General features: G+C 40.1%; 1 protein-coding gene across 1 annotated transcript in view; it reads right to left on the reverse strand.

The window, feature by feature from the left end:
* fam110b (family with sequence similarity 110 member B) overlaps positions 1–25,311 on the reverse strand; it is a 36,082-nt gene extending 10,771 nt beyond the window's left edge. The window contains exons 1-2 of the mRNA XM_078264922.1: positions 25,217–25,311; positions 4,282–4,407 (exon numbers count right to left, since the gene is read on the reverse strand). The gene's annotated coding sequence lies outside the window, so the exon portion shown is untranslated. The remainder of the gene's footprint in view (positions 1–4,281; positions 4,408–25,216) is intronic.
* Positions 25,312–27,602: the final 2,291 nt, after the last annotated feature.

Here is a 27,602-nt window from a genome sequence, read left to right on the forward strand (position 1 = left end):
AGGTACCCACACAGTAACTCTCTCAAAGTGGCATACATGTGCTTCTAATAACTGTCAACGCTCCACCAGACTCGCTGTCCTTCCAGCAGAGACCGCAGCTTCTATTACATATACGTACATCACAAGGTCGGTTTGAATTTGATTAATCGTTCAGCCCTACTCCTGTCTCTGTTCAAAGACTTCTCTGGTCGTCCACTGACTTTGGTCCGATGACCTTTTTCATTACAGCAAGAAAAGGCTGTGTGAATACTGAAGTGATCACACCAAAGTTCTGTTTTGGTAGCTATATGTATTCCTGTTATGGTCAGTAGCTAGCCCTCTGTGTAGGTAACTAGCCTGAAGGTTGAACTTTAGGGGACTCTTCTGAATTTGCCCTAAGTAATAAAGTAGTCGTAGAATATCAGAAATAGTTAGCTTATTTGCAATATGACGTTTACATGTGAGATACTAGTTTGCATGTGAATATGCTCTCAGTAAAGGAATGTGTGCATATCACCAATATGTGCGTCTATCCTGAAATCAACTTTATTTCCCCCCATTGTCGTTGGGGCTAACACCAATTTTTCCCACTTCATTCATTCTATGGAGAGGTGTCCCACAAATTAATCTATAAGTATATGCAATTTCCCATTGCGGGATAATAAAGTATGTCTTAAAATCTTAAATCTACAGTATACAATACATACTGTAATGTGGGTGGGGATCCTGAACAAATAGAAAGGGATTTAAAGTTAACTGCATTTATTTGGAAGAATGATGCAGTCTTCTGTCCATATAAGACTAATGAAATGAAAATGTAATCACACTGACCAACATCACTGACCAGATGTTTTCTGTAGAAAGTTGATGTGTGTTCTGGAGTAAATGGGGGAAAAGTAAAATAAAGAAGAAGAGTTCTGTTATGTCGTCACGAACGCTTAGTCTTAGTTATCAAATCCAAAATGTGCCCAAACATTAATTATTTACGCTAAAAGATATCTCTTATTTGTTGTGACATTGTTACGATTCAGAATTGTAGAAGATTAATTTTTAGATTTTTATGTGCACCCACTCCTATTCTGTGACTGTAGTTAGTTATTTTTGGGGCCTGATGGTGTGCGGCTGTGCAGAAATTAACTTCAGTTTGAAGGTTGTAAATGTAGACTTTTTAAGGATCTGTGAATGTAATATGCGATTACTTTATGATTCCAGTACTGAAGGCCATATGTTTCTAGTTTGCCACACGTACACACACGCACGCACGTACACACACACGCACACACACACACTTCATTTGGATTAGGAACATGTGTCCTGCTCATTTCCTGCAGAACACAGGATCAGAGAAAGAAAGGAGAGAAAGGCAGAGAAAAGGTGGGCAAACGGTAGTTCTCTTGTCTACTTGCCATATCCTACATTTTTCTATCTCTTCTTTCTTACCTGTAACCTGCACCTTCACTTACTGAATTTAACTCATTTTGAGCATATTATGCTCCAGCAGACAAAGCTAAAAATCAGTTAGAATGTGCGCACACACACACACACACACACACACACACACACACACACTCACACTCTCTCTCTCTAAACACATGATAGTCATGAGAGAGAGAGAGAGAGAGAGAGGGCTCCAGCCTTCCATGCCTGCAGGCCTATTCTTTCCCAGAGAACACTTGGTTGTTGTTCATTTCTGGCTTTACGAATTGCAATGTCTTAGTATTGTGTTTACCAGAAATCAGATGTGGGCTGCAGGATAGTTGAGATGGGCACCCAGAGTACACGCACTGGGTGTGTTTAGATTATATGGTTTAATCCGTAAATCCTCTATGTGTTTATGTTAGGTTGTAACATTTTCTGTTGATAGAAAAAAATAGATAATCCAAGTCAATGGCCCTTGGCAAATTTCTAACCAGTGTCCAGCAGCAGCCTTTGCTGATGCATTGCATTGTGCATTGTGTAGCATAGTGTCGTTTACAGACGCCGTTAGCACACATTGAATGTATTGATGATTGAAACATCAATGTTTAAAACAGTCTTAGTACGCTTCACTGTAACTGGTCGGTATTATATAATCAAAATGACCTGGTTTATCCACGAGTTAGCATCTAGAACTGTGTATAATGTCTTTCACCTCCTCTTTCCTCTTGTTTTAGGTATCTCTCTCCAATGGATCACCTTTGGGCATACAGCCGAGAATCAATAACACACACAGACACAACACGCACACAACACACACACAACACGCACACAACACACACACAACACACACACAACACACAACACGCACACAACACGCACACAACACACACACAACACGCACACAACACACACACAACACACAAGCTCTTTCTATTTCCTGTGTTAGCAGCATGTTGAGCAGAGGCAGCAGAGTACTGCTGGGAACCCAACCACGCTCTCAGCAGAAGGAGCCAATGCACTCCACATTCCCACCAGTGTTTATACAAGTTCAGTGTTCCCTTTTAAAAGGTTGAGCTTTCCATTTATAATGACCAGGTCGAACACAAATACTGATTTACACCAGATGCTGTTATACTATCACAAATAGACAGCTACGGAAGAATAAAGTGCACTGATACACTTAACTAAATACTTGTTAATTAGCCTGATTAGGATGAGTTGTGTGGATTTAGCAAACAATGATATAGATGCCATAATCCCATTAAATGTTTACGCATAGTGGCTTTAATGTAATTTGAAGACAGAAAATGATTAATGCAAGGGAACAAAATAAGAAATTTGTGGGAATCATTAAATTGAGGGAACATATTACTAATTCATGCACACACATTATCAAAAGTTACAGCCTTTATTTTACTAAACTCCCCACATGTTCACAACCTAAATGATTAGTTTCTCGCTTAAAACAATATCAAAACTTAATTTAGTGACACAATAACAGCTGTACAACAAGAATGATTACAGTTTGAGTTGAGAAAGGCTGCGACATTTCACGAAAGACACGCAGTAATATTCTGTGTTAGTTGAAAGAAAATATCAGCAGAAAACTGCACTTTAAAATGTAACTGTCTGGATGCCCAGATAGCTCAGTTGGTAGAGCGGGCGCCCATATATCTAGGTTTACTCATCGATGCAGTGGGCCCGGGTTTGATTCCAACCCGTGGCCCTTTGCTGCATGTCATTCCCCCCTCTCTCTCCCATTTCATGTCTTCAGCTTTCCTGTCAAATAAAGGCCTAAAATGGCCAAAAAATATAACTGTCATTCCTTTTGTAGTGCTGCCTTTAATATTCAATTCAAGGTTCAATTTGTTCCACAAAAGAAAGTTGTTTGTTTTAAATTCAACAAGAACATTATTTTAACATTAAACATTATTAACATTAAATATATAACATATTTGTTGTTGGGGCCTGATGGTGTGCAGCCGTGCAGAAATTAACAGTCTTCAGTTTGAAGGTTGTAAATGTAGACTTTTAAAGTCTCCACTGCAGACCTTCTGCTCACCGCCATCGCCGCTCTCTATCACAGCCAACTGAACAACACAGGGGATATCAACTGATGGAATGTGACACTGAACTAAACTAATCTATGCTGTAGGTATCTACAGAGGGAAAGCTGTTAAACCCTTGCATCAAGTGAGAATCCACATTAGGTTTATTACAGTAGCATGATTATGACATCAGTGTGTTTCCTGGTGACTGATTAGAGAAAAAAAGTTTTCTGTTTTGGTCTGCAGGACAAACATACTGCCAAAGAACTGGGACCAGGAGCCATTGTTTTAAAAAAAAAAAGTGACTTAATAGTACACTTCATTAATTCAATCAATAAAATCATATTTAGAGTAAAGTTATTCTTTAAACAAAGTTATCTAGCAGGCTATAGAGAGATAGAGAGAGCGAGACAAAGAGTTTTCTATTGCAACACTTATTCAAACATCACAGTCACTACGAAGACCAACCTGATGACTGTGTTGTTGTTTAATGGTGTGCAAAATGCATCTTAAATGGAATAAATCAATTTGTCTGTTTAATTGACTCCGTTATTTACCTACAGTAACGGCCATTGGTTCTTTAGATAGATATGGTGGAAACAAACGGGAAGGCATAAAAGGCTTTTTTCTAGTTCCTGATTGTGAATGTTGAATACATTTCTTCTTTTAGTAGTAAATGGAATGTCTTGTATACTTTCACTTTTTCATTTTGTTAAGATTTGATTTTTCTGCAACATTGTCTTTTCTTCAGTCAGTATTAGTTATATCACAGAAACAGGGAGAGCATCTCCAGTGTGGCGTGTTGTATGTAGTGTCACATAAAAAAGTTTTTTACCAGTTTGGAGCTGTCCTATTGAGCCTATTGGCTACTTCTATGCTCCAAGATCTTGCTAGTGGCTGTTGGAACTAGGCGCCTCCCCCTTCTCCTCCAGGTGCTGCAGGTTGTCAGTGGGCGTCACAGCTGTCAATAAAAGAAACACAAAGGACAAAATATTAAAAGGTGCTGTAGGTAGGATTGTGAAGATCCAGGACTTAGCCAAAGAATTTGAACATCGACAACTTCTCAGTCCCTCCCCCCCTTTCTGCTAAAGTACAAACGGTCTCCTAAGCCCCTCCCTCCACAAGGGAGAATGAATGCGTGTGCATGAGCAGTGATTGACGCGCCATGATTGGTGCATCTGAACAGGGAGCGGTGGATTTTTGCAAATCTCACTACAGGCTGTAGGTGGTGCCAGAGGAGTCCGATTTTTTTTAATGACCTGCTTCATGTAGTTCTACTGGAACATAGGGTCAGTTTCAGCAAATATGACAGAAAGTTAGTTTTATAAGTCTTACCTACTGCACCTTTAAGAGTGACTCATGTCAAGTGAACAGAAGGCATAGGAGCCGTTTGAATGTAAGAAAGACAGATTAGAGAAATTATTTATATTGGAGCCATAATATTACACAGCTGTCCCTGACATTTAACAAAGGCCATTGATTTAATAGAACAGTGTTTTCCCTATATTTAAATCTCAAGTCATTAAAAGTTTAAACCACAGTTACAAACACTAGGCTCTGTAGTAAACGACTAACAGATGTGGTGTTTTTAGCTGAGCAGGACAAGAGAATATTCGGTTAAAACAGACCAGTGATGCTGTTTTGTGATGTAATGTAGAGTTTTATATGGAGTGAGCACGGCGCCGGACTCCGTTTAAAAAAAACAAACCTTTTAAATGCTACATTGCTTTCAAGGAAATAGCGGAAATAACAGGCGAACCGGACTTAAAAGTGACACATTTTCTTTTTAAATAAGTGCTGGGTGGTGGATCCAATTCATGCCGATGTAAAGAGTGGTTCTCGTGGATTTCGCAAAAGTAACTGATAAATATTTAAAGAAACTTTAAAGTGTTAAATTGAGAAGGGAATTTGGTGTGGTGGGAGCTGTAGTACCCCCAACTCACCCGCCAGGCTAAAGCTGCCAACCTAGTGGAAACACTACGTGTATTATTTTACTTATTTATTTAAAGATGCAATAAACAATCTAATATATGTGATGGGCTTGGATTGTTTTGTGGTACAGTAGTATACATCCCAGGACATATCAGCCACACAGTTTTTTTTATACAAAAAAGAAAATCAGGCAAAGAGAAGCCCTGGAGACACCAGAAAGTGACAATGCGAGATTCTTTTTTGTGTGTGTGTGTGTGTGTGTGTGTGTGTGTGTGTGTGTGTGTGTGTGTGTCCTTGTGAAATAAGTAGTGCTGAAACCTAGGTGACTACTTGCAAACAAACAATATTGATTGAGATCATACAAAGTCGACCAGTTTGATTGGTACAAATCTTGGATGAGGTGTCACGGCTCAAAGCTAGGGCTGGGTACCAAATAGAGGTGCATGATATATCGACTCAACATCGTTATCGCAATATCACGTTGCAAAATATTATATTGAAAGGGGTTGCAATATTTTGTTTATATTGTGGAGCGCTGCGCCCCGTCCGTTGTTAGTTGTGTTTGATTTAGAGCCAGTTTGAAACGCTATAATGATCATGTTTCATTGGCCAGTTACCGTGCCACTTGCACATGTTAGTGCACGTCAGGGCACTGGTCCACTACGTGACAAACCCTATGGAGCGTACCACGTGTGTGCATATTTCGACAGAGTGACAGTGTAAGTGAAGAAATAGATAGAGACAACTAAACAGAACGAATCAGAGAAGAGAAAGAAAAGTTGTGTCCTGTTCTCTTTATTTATTTTATACTGTCCAACCAGTAGAACATGTCCTGTTCTGTAGACATGGTCCTTATTTATTTCTTCATGTTGGACCAGTCCAATATGAACATCAGTTGAAATAAACCTTGTGTTGTAAGAAAACTTGTTTAATTTGTTATGAATCTATTTTGATGCATTTTCCCGTAACTTTTGTAATTTCACATATGTTTAAAAATATCGGAATTAATATTGATATCGCAATATTCATAGTACCAAATTCGAAAAAATGCCCCGTCATTCAATACCCAAGGTGTAAATCTCATCAGCGTCAGTAAGCCAATCAGCACACAGCATGCTTCTACCAAGATCTAATCATGCTGGTGATTGGCTGTCTAACGTTACACGTCGTAGAGGTTAGGCAGGAAAAACTCTACGTTAAGCACAGCAACAGGGCTCACGTAGCAGGAGCTGAAAAATAAAAAGATTTGTGCCATATTGTGTAATGTCATTTTTTTTTATTAAGAAAAAAGTTATCGTTCCAGAACCGGTATCGAAGTCACTCTATTGGTATGGGTACCGACATTTTTTTAACGATACCCAGCCCTTCTCAAAGTGGTTTAGAAAAAAAATATATATATTCCCACGTCAATACAAAGAACCTAAATAGGCCTAAACTAAGGAGGAGGAGGGATGAGATGTTGTGATTGTCATTTCCGCGATTTGAACACTCACCCGTCAAATTTTACGCACTATGCAAGTCTGTACGTAGTGTACAACGGAAGTGCGTGGTTTGAGACACTATATGTGTGAAAGTGTCCACTACAGTCAGTGTCCAACCCTCTTCTAACTGCTCAAATCTCCAGTCATTCTCTTGGTTTTACACATTTCTAGTCCTCCCTTCCCTTTATACGTACAGTCTAGTTTTCTTTCCAGTTGTATTCATTGTGTAGCTTTTCCTGGTTCTAAGCTTCATCAAATCCACTTCTTTTTAATAGCTGACATCATCACTTGGCCCTGCACTGATTGGTTCTACATTAATGACTCACTGTGGTGCCTGTGTATGCAAGAGCTCAGCGGTCCAGATGGTCACTCAGTGGGAGCTGGAGTCGCACCAAATGACCTTCTAGCTGTACTACAGCTACACAGCAGAAACCATATAGGCACAAACACACAAACAGGTTCCCATACTGTACATCCGTAAGTAGGAAACATTTTTTTTTTTTTACTGCACACCCTTAAAGTCAGCAACACTCTGGCTTTCATTTCAACCCGTTATGACAACATACTACTTGTTAATTGCTGAGATCTGCAACATGTGAAATTACTACAACGAAGTTACGGCTCAGACGATCAGACATGTTGGACACAAACCAACAGTCTATGCTGAAATTAGAAGGCCACCCGGAGAGCACAGACTTTCACCAAGGCTTGCCCTATCTCACTATGTTAATGCCGTGTGAATTTTCACACGGCACTCATTTTTTCGCCCTATCTCGCAATGTTAACGAAAGCGAAAAATACACACCCTTACACCAAGTTTTATATAAATCGGGCTAGTAGTTTATGTTCTGTAATCCTGCTGACAGATAAACAAACCAACAAACAAACGGACAAACCAAACCGAAAACATAACCTCCTTGGTGGAGGTAATACGAGTTGTAAGTAGAATTTTTAAAGTTAACTCTAAGTTGCCAATTTTTTTAAATAAATCAAGAATATTACAGATTTTTTTTACAATACATTTCACCTACGATTATAAGGATTACATTTTTCATTTACGGTTGCTGCCCAGTTACAGTGCAGTCCGGCCCACCTGCAGACCAGCTGGTCCACACTAAGCTAGCACACCTCAGAGCGTCTCTCCTGCCTGGCTGCTGACTGAGGGTAGAGGAGAGGACACAAGGTTGGACCAGCGTCTGAAGGAGTTTGGCTGACTTTGCTGCATTTAGCATCGGAGCAGAGGGTGCCAGAGCAACCAATAGAAACAAGTCATACTTCTGTATTTTATAATTAATAAAATAAAAACATAAAAGTACAGTGACTCGACGAGATTCAAGGAGACTCTGGGGCTTTTGGACTGATGATTTTCAAATAATAAAACTGTAGTTCTTTACTGAGCTAAAGTGCTGGCTGATCCCCCAGACCAGCAGGATAAATCTGGGTGGGGAAAGTTAAAGAACAGATTGTTCATTACCACGCCTGAGGTGCCCTTGAGCAAAACATAATGCACATTTATGTTTTACAGTGACAACTTCCTGTCACCTCTGCAGGAATATGGTTTCCACTATTTTACTATCCATTACACTTTAATGAGCAATGTCCTTTAAAGTGAAAGTTTTACACATCGGTCAATAATGCCACATTTATGTTATATTAAGTCACATTTTATGTTGAAGGAGCTCAGTCTGACTTCCAGATGTTTATGCTTTAAAACCATTTTTGTCTTGCTCAGCCTGTAAGACAGTCACTGTCACCAAAGCATGGGAAAAAAGCAGATGTTAGAACTCTCTCTCTCTCTGTGTGTGTGTGTGTGTGTGTGTGTGTGTGTGTGTGTGTGTGTGTGTGTGAGAGAGGCGGGGCTTTTCCAGCTCAATGATAATGGAAGTCTAGCTCCTCCAGCCTGACTCAGCAGTATTAAACACACACGTTACATCACAAGTGTGTAGCTGGTCCTATAGAACACAGTGTTTTGGACTGGCTTGTGGCTGCTGTTATTAAACCCATTTTTCTGTTTGGTCTTCATTTGACTTATTTGACTTTCTGAGTTCTCCTTCTCTTTCTATTCCCTCCCTGTTCGGTTTCTTTCATTTGTGTCTTCTTTAAAGAGAATTATTTAGTTACAACTGTCTGTAACTGTTAAGATCTATTGAGATTATGTTGAAGGCTCTGGGTTGGTTGCATTTCTTTAAACCAATCGCAATCATCTTGGCGGCCCTAAGCTCCGGACGCAGCGACAGTGAGTCTAAATAGTCTCGGGAAGGAACTTGTTTTGGAGGAACACTTGCACCCGCAAAAGAAAATGTCACTTACAATATTAAATGAAGTTAACTGTTCACACAATACAGTAACGTGAGCTATTTAAATTAGCTGGATACATGGTTAGACCTCATTGGCTCTTACCAGTGTACCTCTGTGTGTACTTCGTCCGCATGCACGCACGGACATCATGCCGGATGACAGGCTTTATCCTGGAAATGTACTTCAGTCCCATCAACTCACCTTCATCTGTTCCTCTGCTAATCTCCACCCCCCACACCCACCCTCCCACACATTCCCAGCAGGCACTGGGGTGGACAGGCTGCTCCAGAGCATGAGTCCACAGCAAAGGCACCACCAACAGGGTTCAACCCACGTGATGGATATTTCTCACAAAATGTTCTAATCGAGCTGAACATCATCACTATAATGTTGAAGGCTTTCAATAGACAACCAGTACATCCCATGTTGTATTAATACATTCTACAGTCATATCAAAGAGGAGCCACATTGGCTGCATCATAAGTGAATAAAGTGCCAATATTGGCCAACTACAACTATTACATTGGTCCAACTCTCCCCCTCCATTACAAATATACACAGAACTGACAGGGTGTGTGTGTGTGTGTGTGTGTGTGTGTGTGTGTGTGTGTGTGTGTGAGTATGTGTGTTGCCATGGCCACTTGGTGTAGCAGAATAAAGGTTAGAGCTACTAACTATAAACTTAGCGAGGCCAACTGAGGACAACAAAAATGCAGAGGTTATGTTTGCAGTCATATGCAGATTCTGATTTGTCTTGTTCTTTAAATGATTGTATTTTATTGAAGACAATGGTCTTATTTCCAGTCAGTTGGTTCGGGGTGAATAAACTGTGCTACTGTAGAGCGTAGTTTGGTCAGAGGCTGGCGCTATAGGTTAGCAACCTCTACTTCTTCTACTCTGCTTACTGGCGGGTTACAGCCATGCGCAGCCGGAAACAACACAAGTCGCCTTGGCCATCCAACTATGCATCCAATCAATCTACGAGACAAAAAAGGAAAGATGTTTTCGGGGATTTGGTTTAATTGAGCAAGTTTGAATTGTTCTTTCATGTCAGATAGTATTGGCCATGTTTCATGTTCCAAACATGTGCAGTCTGCATGCTCAGCACAGCCATTCATTTTGGCCAGCCTCCAAACCCTGCCATGACCCTTGAGGACATGAGTTGTTGACAGAATGTATGTCACGCAGAGCTCAGCTATGTAGATGTGGAAAGTGTAAATTGAGCTTTACTGATATATTGTCTCTAGAAGTGTATTATTCAACTTTTGTTTTTGTTAAAGAAGGAAAAGAAAATTGCAATACTCAATACTAGGGAATCGCAATACTTCATAGAATTGCGATAAATGAAAACACTAATACAAATCAAATCGGCACCCATGTATCGTGAAACAATCAAATCGGGACAAAAGCATATCGTCCCAGCCCTATTTGCTGCTGTCTTACTGTATGCTCCACTTGCGAATGGGAAATGGAGGCCCCCTCTGTCACTTCCCCATTCCTCTCTCTCTTTCCCAGTGTGTTCTACCGTTCTCTAATCTTATTACAGGCTTTGAGCTCTTCTAGGCAGAGTAAAAGGGCTGTGTGGTATCAGCATTGTTATTGCATTTTCATATAACTGAGATCCCCACTGAGGCAAAAGTGGAGCAAGTCGGTCTTTTAATAACAGAGCGAGAGAGGCAGAGAATGAAGGGAAACATACTCAGCACAGTCACGGTGGATAAAAAGGAAAAATACCTAAATACCAGAACAAATATGGAAAATGTATATATGTATATACATTTATAAAGGTTACTCCAATATTTCGGTTTACTGATAATAATCATATTTCATTATAAGTGGGAACTGGTCCACCTGATATGACAGGCGAACCGTTACCAGGATGTACATAGGTTTTTATTTCTCTCACTGTGTGGAACTGTGATGGTTTCACATCACAGATGATAAATAAAGGCATTCAAATGTGTTACAGTTCAAACATGTGACTTGACAATGACCTGTACGCTGTTATAGGAGTTGAAGTTGAATTGTGGGGGCAGCTGCTCTGCAGGTGAGCTGGACTATAGCTGGACAGGGGAGTGAATAATATATTTCTCATAATTGTAGGTGAAGTGTTTTGAGGAAAGAACATCTGTGATAATGTTGAGTGTTTGTTAAAACAAAAACCCCCTATAGATAAATAAAGCCATGAAACAAATTGAAATACGGTCGACGAAATTGTTCCAACAATGCCATTGCAATACAATGGAAATTGAAACTTCAATGGACAATAAATGATTGTAAATCTTAATTGAAAAAAACAAACTAAACAAAAAACAGGGAAAAACCTCGGACAGATACCCGCCCAACACATCGAGGCAACAGATAACTGAAGCAGGACTGGGTATGAATCCTCAGGACTTTATTATTAACAATAACTGTGTCTGTAGCATTGAGTACTGAAACCTGTCAGTTTTACAGATTAAATGTCTGCCCACTGCTCTTACCTTTCTTTAGTGTAAGAAGATTCTCTATCTGCTCAGATTACAGGATCAGCTGACAAGAGAAGTACAAGTTCAACTTTCTCTGCTAGCCAGTAGAATACACAGACAACCCACAGAAAGATTTCCCTCTATCCTTATCTACAGTAGGAATCTTTGGAAATCCAAATCAAAAAATACAGAACAATTAAAAACAAAACACTGAATTACCCCAAACCTTTAAAAATTGTGTCAAAATAGAAACTCTGTGGAAGCCATCTGGTTATCAGTAGCTTCAACTAATTATTTGAAGTGTGAGATGACAAGAGAGATACTTCTGCTACATTTTTCAGATGGCTATTCATTTACACCTGGCTTTAAGTATCCACGCAGAGCATTTGGTAACAACAAATCTCTTATATGGATGCCAATTTAAATTTTTTTTTTTCTTCGGAGCGATAGCCGACCCTCGTTAACCGACAACGGTGTCCCAGTTCCCCCGGCCAGGATGCTCGGACATACTTTCTGCGCTCAGCGTCCGCAGACAGGTGCAGACTTGTACTGGTTGCGAAGATCCGCACATTGTCGCGGACACAGCCATTTTCCTGAAACCCCTTGCCCAGCTGTCCGCGGAGCCCCGCGGCCTCTTCCTAACCCATCCACCTGCGAGGTTGTCAGCTGTGTGTCTGCCTGGCATACTATGTGTGTAGGACGGCTGATTTAACCCGCCAGCCCTCATCGATATACTGTAGTGCCGTCCAGCAGAGAGCCACAAACTTAACAGAACACAGCCTAAAATGCAACTTGCTAGTGCAAAGTAGTTAACCAACAACTTGCAAGTTAACTAGCAGTTAAGAAAGACTGTACAGCCTATTTTTCTTTTACAATGCAAAAAACTTTTTCATAACTTTTTTTGTTTTAATAATACTGTTTTTAACTGTTTGACTGATTATTGATCAGTATTAAAATCAGTCAAAATCCAAAACGGTTAAAACGGTAATCATCAATCACGAACGTCCCTACTCGCTAAGGTTAGGCATCTGACATAAAAGATAACTTCAAATCTAAACGTAACATTAAGAGCTACATAGAAATCACTGACAACCCATATCAGGAATGGGATTGAACAGTAGTTCTAGAAGCCTTTCAAAAGATCAGATCCCATTTGGACAATCAACGACAGAGAAATCCTATAACCTGCTCTAAAGGTCCTGCCGATCCCTAACAGCTGAAGATTGTCTTTGCTGTAAGTAGAGATGGGGTGTTAATTAAGCTGTCTGGTACAATAAGAGCAAACACTGTTTAAATAAAAAAATAGATATAGTATCTGCTCTTTCCTAAAACATGAAAGCTGCTCAGACCGGTTTATTTTTATTAAAATACTCCCATTACACCTAATGACACTGCCAAACCAAAACCAAAGTAGGAAAAATGATGCACTTAATCTATTCTTGATTAGTGAAATCAATGTATATACTGTAGTACTTGCCTGGAATGAGAAACCTGCACAATCAGCTCTTAATGGTTCATTCTAACACTGGACCATTGCTTTCCAAACTGACTGATATCCAAGCTACACAAGTTGAGTTTGAAAATTCTTTCGTTTTGTAGGCACTCGCTTAATTACGGGGATTTCATAAGAAAAGTCTGGAGAACATCATACTTCTACATACTTCATTCAAACAGGTGGACTCACCACAGGAAGAGCATTTCCTGGAATTCCACACAGCTATCAAGCATTTGACAACTTGGCGAATGAGAAAGCACGCAATCACGGTACACATTGTTGCCCATGTCAACAATAGGTCCGCCTTGCGTCACGTTGAGCCAAAAGGTAGTAGTCCACCGTTAACATCGTACGTCAGCACATTTATATGCAAGCTTCACAAGCGGATGTCAAGAAATTGATAGGAGAAAAAGCTGGATTTCAAGAATATGCTTTTGAAATCCAGGATGAATGTCAGAGAAACTTCAGGAAGCAACCCAAGAGGAGCCTGAAGCCCTGTTTAAGGTAAGAAGCACAAGAGCGAAGCTGACGTCTGCCCGAGCTAATGAGTTTACAGACAGATCTATTCGCCTTAATCACCATACTAGTCAAGGACTTTTCTTTTCCCCACCAGCCCACCTTGTTGAACCCAGTCAAATAAAATCACTGTTTAGAAATAAAAGAGCTTAGTAAACATCTCTGAAACCATTTTTAGAGGTATTTTTTTTAAAGACTGTCTCTACCATGTTTGGGATTAGTTTCTGATCTGACGTTGGCACTGCTTTCCTCTTTTTCAACAGGAAAGACAGAGGCTGACATCTCTAGAAAAAAAAAAAAAGGATGAGGGGAGAGAAAAGGGTAGGCCTGAAGAAGCAGCTCGGTATCTAGGCTTTTTGTGTGCTTCAGGGCAGCACGATGCCGGCTGGAATGCCAGAGGAAGCAGTGCCAAGATCAGTTCAGACACTAATCCCTACAAAACGCAAACAAGGATCATTTTATCTGCTGTCACATTATTTGCCAGCCAAACAGTAGATTTATGTTCAAGCAATCTACCAGGAATGTGGGCTTTCATGTATTTCATTGGCCATCATATTATCTTGCCAAATTACTTTTCCTTGCTTCGCAGCTAAAGTTTTGTAGGACGACGGACAGCTACACTATGTTTGTCCCTCCGCATCATGACTGACTGACAGACAGACAGACAGACAGACAGACACTTTATTGATCCCCAAGGGGAAATTCAAGGTCATTCATAAACAGGATAAAATAACAAATCCACATGAATAATATGTACAATAAAAGAAAAGATACTAAATAAAAATCCACATGAATGTACTAAGGGATGTATAAGCATGAGACGCTTGCAGTGACAGGGCAGGGACTGACCCTGTGATTCAGTATGCATGGTAAGGTGCTCTATGAGAGTGGGTGTCATGGTGGTAGTGCAACTAGGTCCAATAATGCAAGGATAAAGTCTAGAGACCAGCATTAAATATGGACAATATAAGAGAATAATGTAGACCTAGTAATATAAAAAAAACTATAGGATTAGGGAATGGATTAGGGATTTATAGGACTAAGGATATAGTTTAAAAAAAAGACAGCATTAAATATGGGCATTATGATCTAGTCATAAGAGTGATTAATCAGGAAATCATTAGCCGATTGACTAAAAATGAATCGCCAAAATTGTATAATAATTAGGGGTTGGAATCACCAGAGGCCTCCCGATATCAAATCCCAAAATCATCCCGATACTTAAGTCACGATACAATATTATTGCGATTTTTAACATATTGCAACATTCTGCGATATATTACAATTTATTACCTTTTTTCCAACTTCAAATTATGTCCCCAAAAAGGAAACTTTGTCAACATGTTTTTTAACTAACTAAAAAGATACATTTCTCTGTTTGTTCATCTCACAGCTTTTTGCAGGAAATCGTCACAGGTCGGATTTAAACCCTGGACCTCTGCGTCGAGGCATAAACCTCTCAGTACATGTGCGCCTGCTCTACCCACTGAGCCAACCCAGCCACATCTGTTGTATATTATTGTTAAGTTCATTATTTGGGGTTTTTGGACTGTTGGTTGGACAAGAAGCTTAACTAATGACGTCATGTTGGGTTCTGGAAAACTATGATGGTCATTTGTCATTATTTTCAGACATGTAGACTAAACGAAAAAATAATCATCCCAATAATGACAATAATTATCACTGGATGGCTAACTTTGAACGCAGCCTAAAAGGTCTTCTCAGACAGGGGGGGGGGCCATTGACACAACTAGGAATTAATTCTCAATGAGAGGTGGTAGGGGGGCATGGGCAAGCAGCGACAAGTGGGCGCAATCCCGTGAAACTGCCAGAGTTGAATTGTCTCTAACCTTTTTCTTACTTCATACTTCTTCCCATTCAAATGAATGAGAAAGGGTGTCCAAACTTTTGACTGGTACTGTAGCTAACTTTAACTACAAAAGTAACAGTCTGTGGTTAGCAAAGACTAGGACTGACACTATTTGTTATAAATTGACCCCTGATTAGCATCTCTAATTTGCAATAAATGTAAATAACATAAGTTCCCTTATTTTTTGGAGACGTTTTTGTCATATGTGCCGTTTAGTCCTGAGGTCTGCTTCGGAGTCAGTGGGACAGAAGTACTGCTAACAAGATCAGAGGCGACACACAACTTAATCCATGCCGGGTTTTGCGTGCCACAGATAGACAGTGAGCCTGTTGAACTCTGTGGATTTGGTGGCCTCAATCCAGTCACACACACACACACACACACACACACACACACACACACACACACACACACACACACCTAAGGACTTTTTATTGACTGGACAAATTCCCTAACACTTGTACAGTCAATGTTTTGTAACTCAAATCATAAACAACCATGTGGGAGGGAAGAACAAATTCAGCTACTTTTGGGGAAGGAGGATATAACCTAAAATCAACTTCTTTAGTGGCACAAAAAACTGTTTAATTTGACAGAAAACATTCATCCTTTATCAGGCCTGAATGGCATCATTGCAGTTAAGCCCAAAGTGAAAGCAGAAACTATTCAAATCTTGGGTAACTGGCACAATTTACAGGCAAATGTTGATTAGATTAGATTAATAGATATATAGATCAGACACACAGCACACATACAGAATATACATGAAATAATAAATAAAATAGAATACAAGAACAAATACTCAAAAAATGAAGATAAAAAATACAAAGTGGAGAATGTACAAACCTATATACAAGAATTAAGATTAATGTGCACTGTTCCAAATAAAGGATTTGAACATCCATCAATCTGAGAAGAATTTAGAATTGAATTCCTCCTTGCTGATCTTTAAAAATCAGTGTAGTACTAATTAAGTGTCCAGTGGAAATGTCATTAATTAAACTCGCGCTCATCAGAGGTGTATAATACCTAGGTAGGTGGGGGGGGAAGTCAGTAGAAATACAGAGCAGCAGCTACTGCACACTAATCGGACTAAAAGACATAACCGCATACTGTCCCACCACAGACCGGTAACCAGTATTTTGTCATCAAACAGGGATGCAGTGTGGGCCATGGGGTGTTCCTGTTGGTGACCAACCAAATAAAGAGTAAAACTGTTCTATACAATTCTACACAACAAATCGTGCTATATACTGAAGTCAGTGTCATGACAAAAGTAACCTCAGTTTTAATGTTTAAAAACGTAAAAATTGTAAAATATTTCCTAGTTTAACTGGGTGGTTGACAAACTTTACATGAGGAATGGTTGACCAGCATTAAAAAAAAGAATGTAACCATGGTATATGTCATTTCATATTACATCATGATATTCATCAGAATGTTTATAGATCAAAGAACCACCTTGTTTACATCTCTGCTAGCCTGGAAACTGATCTTGCTCAAATGGAGGCTTATATCTCCACATTCCTAGAGACGTGGAACCCTTTTCCAGAACTCGTTAACAGCTTATCTCCTGACTTGGAGGACTGAGTTCCTTCTAGACTGCTCCACTCAACGTCAGCTTTACATTACATGTCATTTAGCTGACGCTTTTATCCAAAGCGAATTACAATTTACAAGGTAATTGGTTGATGTATTGGTGGGAATCGAACTCGGATCTCATATCCACTGCGCCATCACTACCCCTAAATAAACTGTGGCACATTTGCCTCCGGTGGAATCCTTGCATTACATTACAAGCTGCCCCCCCCCCCCCCTTCCCCTTTTTTTCCTGTCTTCCTGTATTTCTTTTAATTTGTTTGTGGACTTATTTGTTTATTTTTTTTATCTTTTGGATGTTGTCCTCACTGGTGTGTATTTGTCTGTGTGCATGGGCCTGTGTTGTTTGTCCCCGTCTGGTTTGGACCTGATCTGGGTTGGTTTGCGGGTGGGTAAGGGACTTGAGGGGAATTGACATACGTTCTCAACTATGCTTTGTTCACCATGGCCTCCGCTGTATGGCATTTATTGTGAAATTCAAATAAAAAGAGTTGAAAAAAAAGAAGGAAAAAAAAAAAAAAGTACTTCATCACATTACTGCAAATAATTTGAAAGTCTTGCTCCTTAATTTGTAAAAATGCCCACAATGGCCTAATACACCAAGAGATATGAAAGGGATGGATACCAGGGTTTTGCCTACCATTATAAGGCTTGGCACCTAAGCCGTTTTGTTGGCATAACCTAAGCCGAATGAATTTAAAATCCATGTGAGCATCCTTATTTATTATGAACAAACCATTTATAACTATGTGAACAAATGCTTTACTGATGATGAATTATGTATGAACACTAAATTAATAATGATGAACAAACCATTAACTAATAGGCTTATTTACTATGAACAAACCATTTATAACTGTGTGAACAAATCCTTTACTCATGATGAACTATGTATGAACAATTAATAAGTAATCATGAACAAACCATTAACTAATAGTTAACTAATGCTTAATAAATTATGGATAGTTATTATAAAGTGCTACCCTCAGATCTAATGACTGTAGTTCCCAGTGGACTCTTTTAGCAAGTTTAGTCTTTAAGCTTTTTGAGTGTTATTATCTGCTCTAGCTTCTAATGTTTTAGACACACATACAGTATAGTTATAATAATGGTCTAAAATTATGTAAAATTGCATTTTATTTTTTATTTTTATTGAAAAACGTTAGAAAAATGTTTCTTGATGGAGGACCCCTAAACCCCCCACTAAATACATGCACCTAAGTCTTCCACAAACCATCCAGGAAAACACTGGATACCATGGTATGGATGATACGGCAGACTCTCTGATAGAAGACACATTTATATTGTATCACAGTATATAAAAATCATATCACACAACCCTAGCTGACAAAAAAAATGTTCCCCCATGTTATCATACATAATTGATATTTAAATAGAATGAAAGAATGAAATGAAATATAATAAAGGGACTGTTGTCATCATCAACAACTATAGCCTGGCAGGCTAAAATGTACTTTTATATTACAGGAGATAAAGATGAGGTTATGTTCTGTATTATCGTAAAAAAAAATAATAATATCTGTTTTTAAGCAAACAATTGATTTCAGGTAAGTGATACTAGTAAAGCAAAGTGTTTTCTTTGAAAGAATACTGTAATTTTGCATTGCCTTTTGTATAGAAGGTATGGCCTGTCACACATTATGTCAGTTTATTTAGTCTGATTTGTAACTCGGTAAATACAGAGGCCATAACACAGAACCTCTGTGCAAGCAGCAGGAAGACCCAACTGTGCTCCTTCCAAAAACCATCTGCATGTCATAGACCTCACATCTCTAGTTCCCTGCAATGCAGACAGCATCACATGGAGCTTGGACCAACTAATGCACCAGTTCACTGTTGATTAGAAGATGTTTTTCAACAATCCATTCCTCCTAAAATCCAATCTCCAGGAAACACGACAGTGCAGTTGCTTACGTAAACGATGGCAGAGATTGTCTGAAGTCTAAAAATCGGATCCTCTCTGCAGCCTCAGTACCCTCACTGTACAGCAGATGTCACTGAAAAAAATAATTGCTCTTATGCAACGTTATTATCCCGCCACATAAACGGCACTAACACGCTCTGCTGAACTCATACATTTCAGTGATCCCTGTCTGGAAGTCACAGCTTGTGGATGATCCAGCAGCATCCATCACCGCTGAGGTTAGGATTTTGCCAGCCATGTTTAGGTGGATCAAAACACAGACACTGCATTCACTGTCCCATGTGTCCACGCAGAAAAGGCTTCTATGAGCTTATTTACAGGCTTCCGAAAGCGGTTGTCTCCTACTAATGTTTTCACATTGTGGCAAAGTAGTAATGATAGCTTTGTGGATGTTCGCTTACCGCTGTCTGCTAATGACTGGAACGGAACAAAAAAACCCAATCTAAGATACAGATAATAAGATACTGGATTTAGCGCTGTGACGCCATCTGCACAGGTTGCTGATGGAGGCTACTTTGTAATTTGCCAAAACGTGTCATAATGACAAATGACGGTTCAGCCGATTTGCATAAAATCACTCCGGTTTAAGCTCATACACCAGATCAGATCAGAAAAACAAAAATCAACCCAACTATTAACAGGCATTTTGTTTTCATTTCCTATGAATACATCAGAAGATTGTATCAAAAGTTACATTGCACCACTTTAAAGTCATAGAATGGAAGCTAAATGCCCGAGCATCACACGAGCAGAGATGCTGTTGACCTGATGTAATGTAGGCCAGTGGCTTTGAAGACTGAGAGGGGGGGGGGCGTAGCTTTTCTTATGTCTCAAACAATGACTATTTGCAGCATTTGTTGATTAATTAATCTCAAGGAAGGAGAATTACTGTAACCATTTGGTGCCCCACTTCAGTGTCGAACAGAACGATGACAACATACGCCTTTGTTTTCAGGGTTGGCAAAGTAGAAAGGTTTAAAATCTCTAATCTGGTTGGGCCAGCCATCTGGAAGACCACCCCCCTCTACATACACACACACACACACACACACACACACACACACACACACTTTTATCGAAATCGCAGGCGCAATATTTGTTAAAGGCAAAACTGGTGTCTAACCATTCTGAATGAAGTTTTGTGGGCCAGCAGAGACGTCCCAGCCTACAATCCTATCCTACAGACTAAAGGAAAACATCTTTGTTTGGTACATATTCTTGCAGAAATCACACTACATGACTATAGTACATTTGTATTTGTGTTTCAATGAAAATGATGATCCAAAAAATGAATCATTCCCTCCAATATTGCAATCGCAACATCAGTCAAAATAATTTGACATTTTCCTCATATCGTGCAACACGCACGCACACACACCAATAGCCTCTACCTTACAGTAACAGTTGCTAAGGCCCAAACAACTCAGTGATGTTAGTAATATGACTGAATAATGTTTTTTGCAGAGCACAGAGGTACCAAGCTCCATCTGGTGTGGTAGGGTGGAAGGTGGTAGGTGGATGTACTGAAGCACAGCAGAGTTTCTTTTTTTTCTTATATTTTTTATTTTACATAAACAGCGTAAAGATATTTCAAACATACGTCTCATTATTCCTATTCCAGATCCTTCACACTAGGACACCGCAGACAAGAAATGCCATAAACATATTAAAATAAAACAAACTAAATAAAGACACAAAACTACAAAACATACAAATCAAACAACATCATAAATGCACTCAGATAACACTTTTGTCGCAATTAATGTAAACATTTATAAAATCAAATTCTCTATGAGACTGCCACATCTTCAAAAAGTCTGAGGACTATCGCTGGGGGTTTGGAAGCCTTCCATTTTAAAGCTATGCATTTCCTAGCTGCCTTCAAAGCAAGATCTATGTACATACTTTCATATTTATTCCACTTGTCAGACATATTGGTTCTCAAAAGACAAACGAGGTGAAAGGGGAACCGATACATTTAAACACTGAGATATCCACTTGGTAACAAATTTCCAAAATAACAAAAGTTGTTCACATGACCAAAGTAGAGAGTTTCTTAAGGAGCAACAGATGAAAGTGCCTCATCATCACAGACAGAAGACCTCTAGAAAGACATCATTTGGATGGGGGGAAATCGACTTCAGTGGACCACCCCAACAAAGTCTATACTGTACATGGGGAGCTGTGTGCTTTATTACCCAGCCAAGTATAACATATAATAATAGTCAATATATATTTCCCTCCGATACTGCATAGATTTGATCAAATCCCTCTCAAGTGTTCCTGGACACTGCAGCCCTGGGCCTTACGCCGAAGCTCCAGTCAGAGCCAGGAAAAACCCTGAGTGTCGGTGTTTGCATAGACTCAATTATCCAGCATTACTCATCAAGACTGCAGACAGAAGCAGTGCACTGTCAGCATTCAAGGTTCTCACTGTGGCCCTGATGTAAAATTCCATTACTTTTCCTCGACTCTGTAACTAGGTCGAAGGGCCTCAATAACCAAACAACTCTGCAGATCAGACGGCAAGGCAAGGTAATGTCACTCCCATCTGAGTGCAAACAACATGGAAAACTGAAGAAATGGTGCTGTTGTGCAATCGACTGCGCAGAAGGATTGAGAAAGAATTCAGAAAGAGTTCATTTCATTCAAGTTTTCTTTACAGACTGCCAAAGAGTGAAGAGAAGACAGGCTTGAAGAACTTAACCAGGTTTTCTGAGCTAGGTTATACGAAAAAAAAGCATGTATTTAAAAAACTAAACAAAATGTGGCTAAATAAATCCTGCTTTTAAAAGTAGGACCTCTTTATGCTTTTACACTTTTGTTTAATTTAACGTATTTAACGAATGCTGGATCAAATATTTGGTTCAAGTTTCTTGACCAGTCACCATGACAGAATTACTGACTGGGCAAAGTGGGCAACTGCCCTGGGGCCCCAAAACTCCAGTGGCTTCAAAAGCTCCAGGCTTACTGTCTGTCAACTGGTTTGTGCTGATTTCATTGAACATTTGTTTAGAAGTATGCAGCACTACAGCACAATTAACTGATATGATAAGGCGGGTAAGGCCTCTATTATATAAAGGCATAATATGATAAGATGGGTCCTCAATTATTATCATGAGGCCTCTCTCGTATAGAGGCCCTGTGTCAAAATGTATTTTTCATTATTTCAGTTTTGTGCTTAGGTGTTGAATATTCCTGAATCTAAGCCTATGTGTTTAAATACATTGTTATACAGCAAATCCGGCGACAGGTAGTTTTCCAGAAAAGAAAAATGTAGGCCTACACAAGAAACAGAATGTGGAAGGAGCTTGGTTAGTAGCACCCCCCCCCCCACCCCACCCTTACAGCAACCCTGGGACCCCCAGCAGGTTAATCTAGCCATGCTGAGCAAAAACATGTTTTGGATACACACTGTGCACTCTCCATAATTTACCCAAAGTTGTCACTGACTGGAAAGGTGCATTACAAAATGATATGTTTTCCAGAACATGTAGGGAGCAAGCAACATGAAAAAGTGATGCACATGAAAAGTTTGGAAAAAAATGGGGGTTTTTTTTGTCAAAAACGTAGGGGTGTGTTATCGCCCCGAACGGTTATATAGACGTTTTGCTGCGGGTTGTCTGTGTCTATGGTTTGTTGGCACTGGGCGCCCTGAATGCGTTGAACGCCCCCTGAAGGTTTATGGTCACTGGGTTGTTCCCTGCGTGAGGTGCGCGAGCCAGAAAATTACCTGCTTTCTGTTTCAACACAGTCAGGAAGAAGGGCCGAGCAGGTTCGCATCCGTATGATTCTTCATGCACAGACCAGAAGGGAGTCAAATGGCCTTAAATATGTGGTCAGAGAGAGCCACCACATTGGGAAAAGAAGAAACATTTTGCAGGAGAGTGCGGAAAAACATGAGAGATCGTTTTGTCAAAGCTAGAAACCGGCCTCATGGAAAGAGTGTTGGTAACATCGAGGGGCAGACAGTAATTACGACTTTGAGATAAACAACAGTCAAGTAAATAATTAGAGTACAGAAATGCTATGTTTTGGGTACATCTTTGTTTACAATGTGTTTCCTACTGTTGCCAGGCAGCCTGCTTTCCGTTAACTTCCGCTGTCTTCTTCTTCTCTCCTACTTCTTGCTTACTGACAGATTATTTTGTTTTTACGCCCCCCCCCTGGGGTTTTCGGAGAAATGCGATGAGCATAAACGTTTCTGTGCATGCACGCCATTCAGGAGGCCCGTACGATGGGTGTCAAGCGCAAGTATAAACACAGCTTGAAGCAGATGCCCCGTGGCCGGAGCTGATCGCAAGCCACTCTAAAAGGGTCCGTTATGACCAAACGTAGCAACGCTCTGAAACCCATTGCGCCCTATTTTAACGATTTAAGCGTACGGCGTGAAGCGCCTGGCGCAGGTGCGTTTAGGGTGTGTACAAATCTACTTTTGCTTTTAATGGCGGAAAAAAGGGCCCGAAAAAATGGGCGCACAGATGGGCGCAGGTGCTGGACGGGAAATTGACAAAGTTGTGTTGGTCTTAAAGGTCCCATGGCATGAAAATTGTCACTTTATGAGGTTTTTTTAACATTAATATGCGTTCCCCCAGCCTGCCTATGGTCCCCCAGTGGCTAGAAATGGTGATAGGTGTAAACCGAGCCCTGGGTATCCTGCTCTGCCTTTGAGTAAATGAAAGCTCAGATGGGCCGATCTGGAATCTCCTCCTTATGACGTCATAAGGAGGAAGGTTACCTCCCCTTTCTCTGCTTTGCCCGCCCAGAGAATTTTGCGCGCCCATGAGAAAGAGCGAGACATCATGGCTTGCAAACAAGCGAAGCATGGCAGTTGGTCAAGGCCACACCCCCCCCCTCCTCTCCTCCTCAATAGCATTTAAAGCTACAGACACAGAAATGGCACGTCCTAAGTAAAGCTCATTGTGGGACTGGCTCTAGTGGCTGTAATTCTGCACCAAGGCTGAATTTTGGGAAAGATACAGTATTAGTGGATCACTAGGGCCTAAATAAAAGCATCCAAAAAGCAGCATGTCATGGGACCTTTAAACTAGCAAAGACACTTGCGTCGGGCTTTGCGCTACGCTGCATCGCATGCAAGATAGGGCCCATTATTTCAATGGCTTGCGCCGCACCACAATGTTTGTTTTTTTTGCTGCGTAAAGCGAGCTGTAGATGTGGCTTACCCATCGGCAAGTGCAGGTCAAACTGCATTTGGTCTAAAAGGCTCTTAAAGGACAGATTTCTGTAGTGATACATATATTTTGTAGGCTACATAAAAGGTTTACGCCTAAAAAGTAATTAGTTTTTCCCGTTTTCCCATTAATATATTTCTCGGGAAACAGGAAATAGTTTACTTAGCGTACACAAAGTAAGTTATCTATACAAGAAATAATTTTGGTATTGAAACTTAGATATCATATTGGGACCAATAGGGCTTTGGAAACATTTCAAAACTATATCCAGCACTGGCCACAACCAAATACAAAAAAATAACTGTCACATCAAGACTAAAAAGTAGGATGTACACAGGATTATATAAAAACTTAAGACAAAAAAAGTCAAAAAAGCACTTAATATGTCAGACACCCCTTTAAATTGCAAACATGAATTCCTTACACAAGAGAATCAATTGCCACAGTTCACCAGTTGGTAAGTGCAGATTGCACGTGCCAGGGGCTGCACACGAGCAGTTGACACAAACACCAACTACACCTGCGTGCAAGCGTGCGTGCGTGCGTTCGTGTGCGCTCGCGCGCGCTGGTGGTGGTGGTGGTGCAATGAAATGCCAGACCCCCACCGAGACAGCAGCACAACCATGGATGTATTAAAGTACGGAATGTCTGTGTGTTCCTGAGCTGGAAGCTACCTCTGTAACGCCACACCAAAAACTCAAACAGCGGTTTATACAACACAATGCCACACACAAAACACTTAGGCTACATTACCTCTTCAGCTAAACAGACAAACGCTGAAATAAAATGAATTTGTCTATGCTGGTGCCTTTATGACAGCATGCCTAACAATAGCCCTCTTTTCGACATGACTTGAAATGAAGAAGAAAAAACGGCTCCTGCGTATCGTCAACGGCTTCAGTCGCGTTTCAGTCATTTTAGATATGACAGGCAGCCAGGTTAGCATCACAACTAAGCTAGTACGCCGACCTTACCTGGATATCCAGCTCCAGAAAACAAAGGATGCTGCTGCGGTTTCTCTACATTAGGTTGATGCGTCTATTCGGCCTGACAGCATCCTGTTCCTAGCCAGCAGCAGCAGCCAGGTCAGACTGCACGGCAATAAAACTGGAGCTTCCGGTCACAACTTTCACAATAATGGCCGATTTCTGACTAAAATGTACTTAAATCTTGATTATGATAACTTCGCCGACGTTTATATGGGGAAAGATGTTGCTAACATAACAGACCAAAAGCCTGCCTTTGTTCTTTCCTATGTCAAACAAAAAGGGAAAATATATGTTCATTTCGAACCAGATATAATTAAGTGAGACACAAACAAGTGTTCATAGTTGTTTGTTGTTTCAATGTAAGAACACAGAAAAATGTGTTGCCACCTCTAATGAATACAATGTAACAGTAGAGTCAAATTATGCTGTAATTATAAATCTGTCTATATATATATATATATATATATATATATATATATATATATATATATATATATATATATATATATACACACACACATACAATAGTAACCTTCAAACAGGTTCCAAAATGTATGCAAAGTAAAATAATAATATTTATAAATAAAAAATGTTGTCTGAAAATAAGGGAGTCAACGATCGAGAATTTAGGGTATAGAGTGAATGGAAATATGGGCACGTCTGATACACAGCAGCAGTCGTTTAGTAGCAGACTGTTTTACAGTATATGGTTGCCTACCAAAAAGCTCATGATTTTATTTCGAAGGTAAAAATCACATATTTTCCGGTTATAATTCCACTAATGCTGGCTACCTTGACACAGCTGCCAGCAGCTCAGTCTCTGCAATGAGACAGATAGATGCAGCTGACCGGGAGGACATACTCGGCCTGACTGCTCTGTACTGCATTTTACATCGACTGTAAGCATTTACACTCTGATGTCTACATTTTCAATGCAATTTCCTTTTGTATATCCCTATTACCCTTTGTATTTTTTATTAACTTTTAGTACATCTAATTGTTAGTCGGTCAGTTCTCCCCTTTGAACATGAATGGAGCGGTCCAGCCATTAAAGGGCCAGTGCGTGTCTTGTCTTTGACAGCTCGTCAGACCACATTGACAGCTTCAAACGTATCATAGCATATTCTGTTTACTGGCTGTGAAGACACCAAATAAACAAAGCCTTTATGTTATTTTTTTTCTTTTCACATTTTTAATCAAGAGCATACATTTTGGCTGTGTTTGTATTTTCATGTCATGTTTTGGGCGTGATGAGGACCAAGAGAGAAATGTGTTATTCAAATTATATTACATTTTGTCAAAGGGTATTTACTTTTCCTCTGGGGTTGTTTTTCATGGTTTGCGCGAGGCCCTAATGCTCCAATTAAAGTGTTCTCCAGGTGTAGTATTGCACACAAAATTGGTGGACTTACACAAGACAAGATATCCCAATTTTTTGTCCCCAATATAGGTCAAGCTAGGAAAAACAAGCTCCATCCAATTCAACAGTGCATGACGCAGCTCATTAGCCCTCCCTGTGTGGTACACGCCCGCATCTTTCAAAACTCCACCATCAGTTTGTAATGAAGACCTTCTAGAAATTTCAGTTGTGTGGAGGTACAACCGCACCAGCCATGACAGGTAAGCAGAATGGAACGGCATCCCAGGTGTGCAGTAAAGATAGGCAGTCTGGAGGAGAGGCAGTGAAACTGCATTTTATTATATATATGAGCCGCCCAGCTGGGTGATTTGATATGAAATGTGGTGAAAAATAGGAATCTCATCTGATCAAGAGCGCTTAAACACAGCGAGTTTGTACTTTCCTTTTGGAAATTGATGCACGAAACAAGGACACAAGCTACCACTCAGATGTGTGCTGGCTCGGTTGTAGGACAGTTCTGGAGTGGTTTTATTCTCTGAGATCTAAAACTTTTTTTAAAGAAAAAGCTCACAGCCTTGTTGAAGTGAGAAAAACCCAATCGATGCTATGGCAAGGTTCCATTTGGTTCTTTCAACTGCACAACAATGCTCAACTTTTCCCTGTGCCTGCAAGAATGAATTTGGCCTAAATATAGGCCTAATTTGTTGTAGGCCATAGCTCCATGTTTTCCCCAAGAAAAAAGCACCCACAAAAACTCTTCCCTAAAAATCTTAAACACCTAAACTGGCCAGGGTGGTTTCCACAGACGGAGAGGAGGAAACACGTTGAGAGTCCGTAAGTGTGTGCTCGCTTCACTGAAAGACAGTGCTGTTTCCCTGCCATGACACACACACCCATACACACCCTTACAAAGCTTCTGAGGCGCTATGTTGTCATGTGGGCAAACCCCCACACTGTTACCTAGCAACGGTGAAAAACCAGGCTACAGAGACAGCGTCCTTGTCATCACAG

The sequence above is a fragment of the Sander vitreus genome, chromosome 12 (assembly GCF_031162955.1).
Source record: "Sander vitreus isolate 19-12246 chromosome 12, sanVit1, whole genome shotgun sequence".
In the NCBI taxonomy this organism is placed as follows: domain Eukaryota; kingdom Metazoa; phylum Chordata; class Actinopteri; order Perciformes; family Percidae; genus Sander; species Sander vitreus.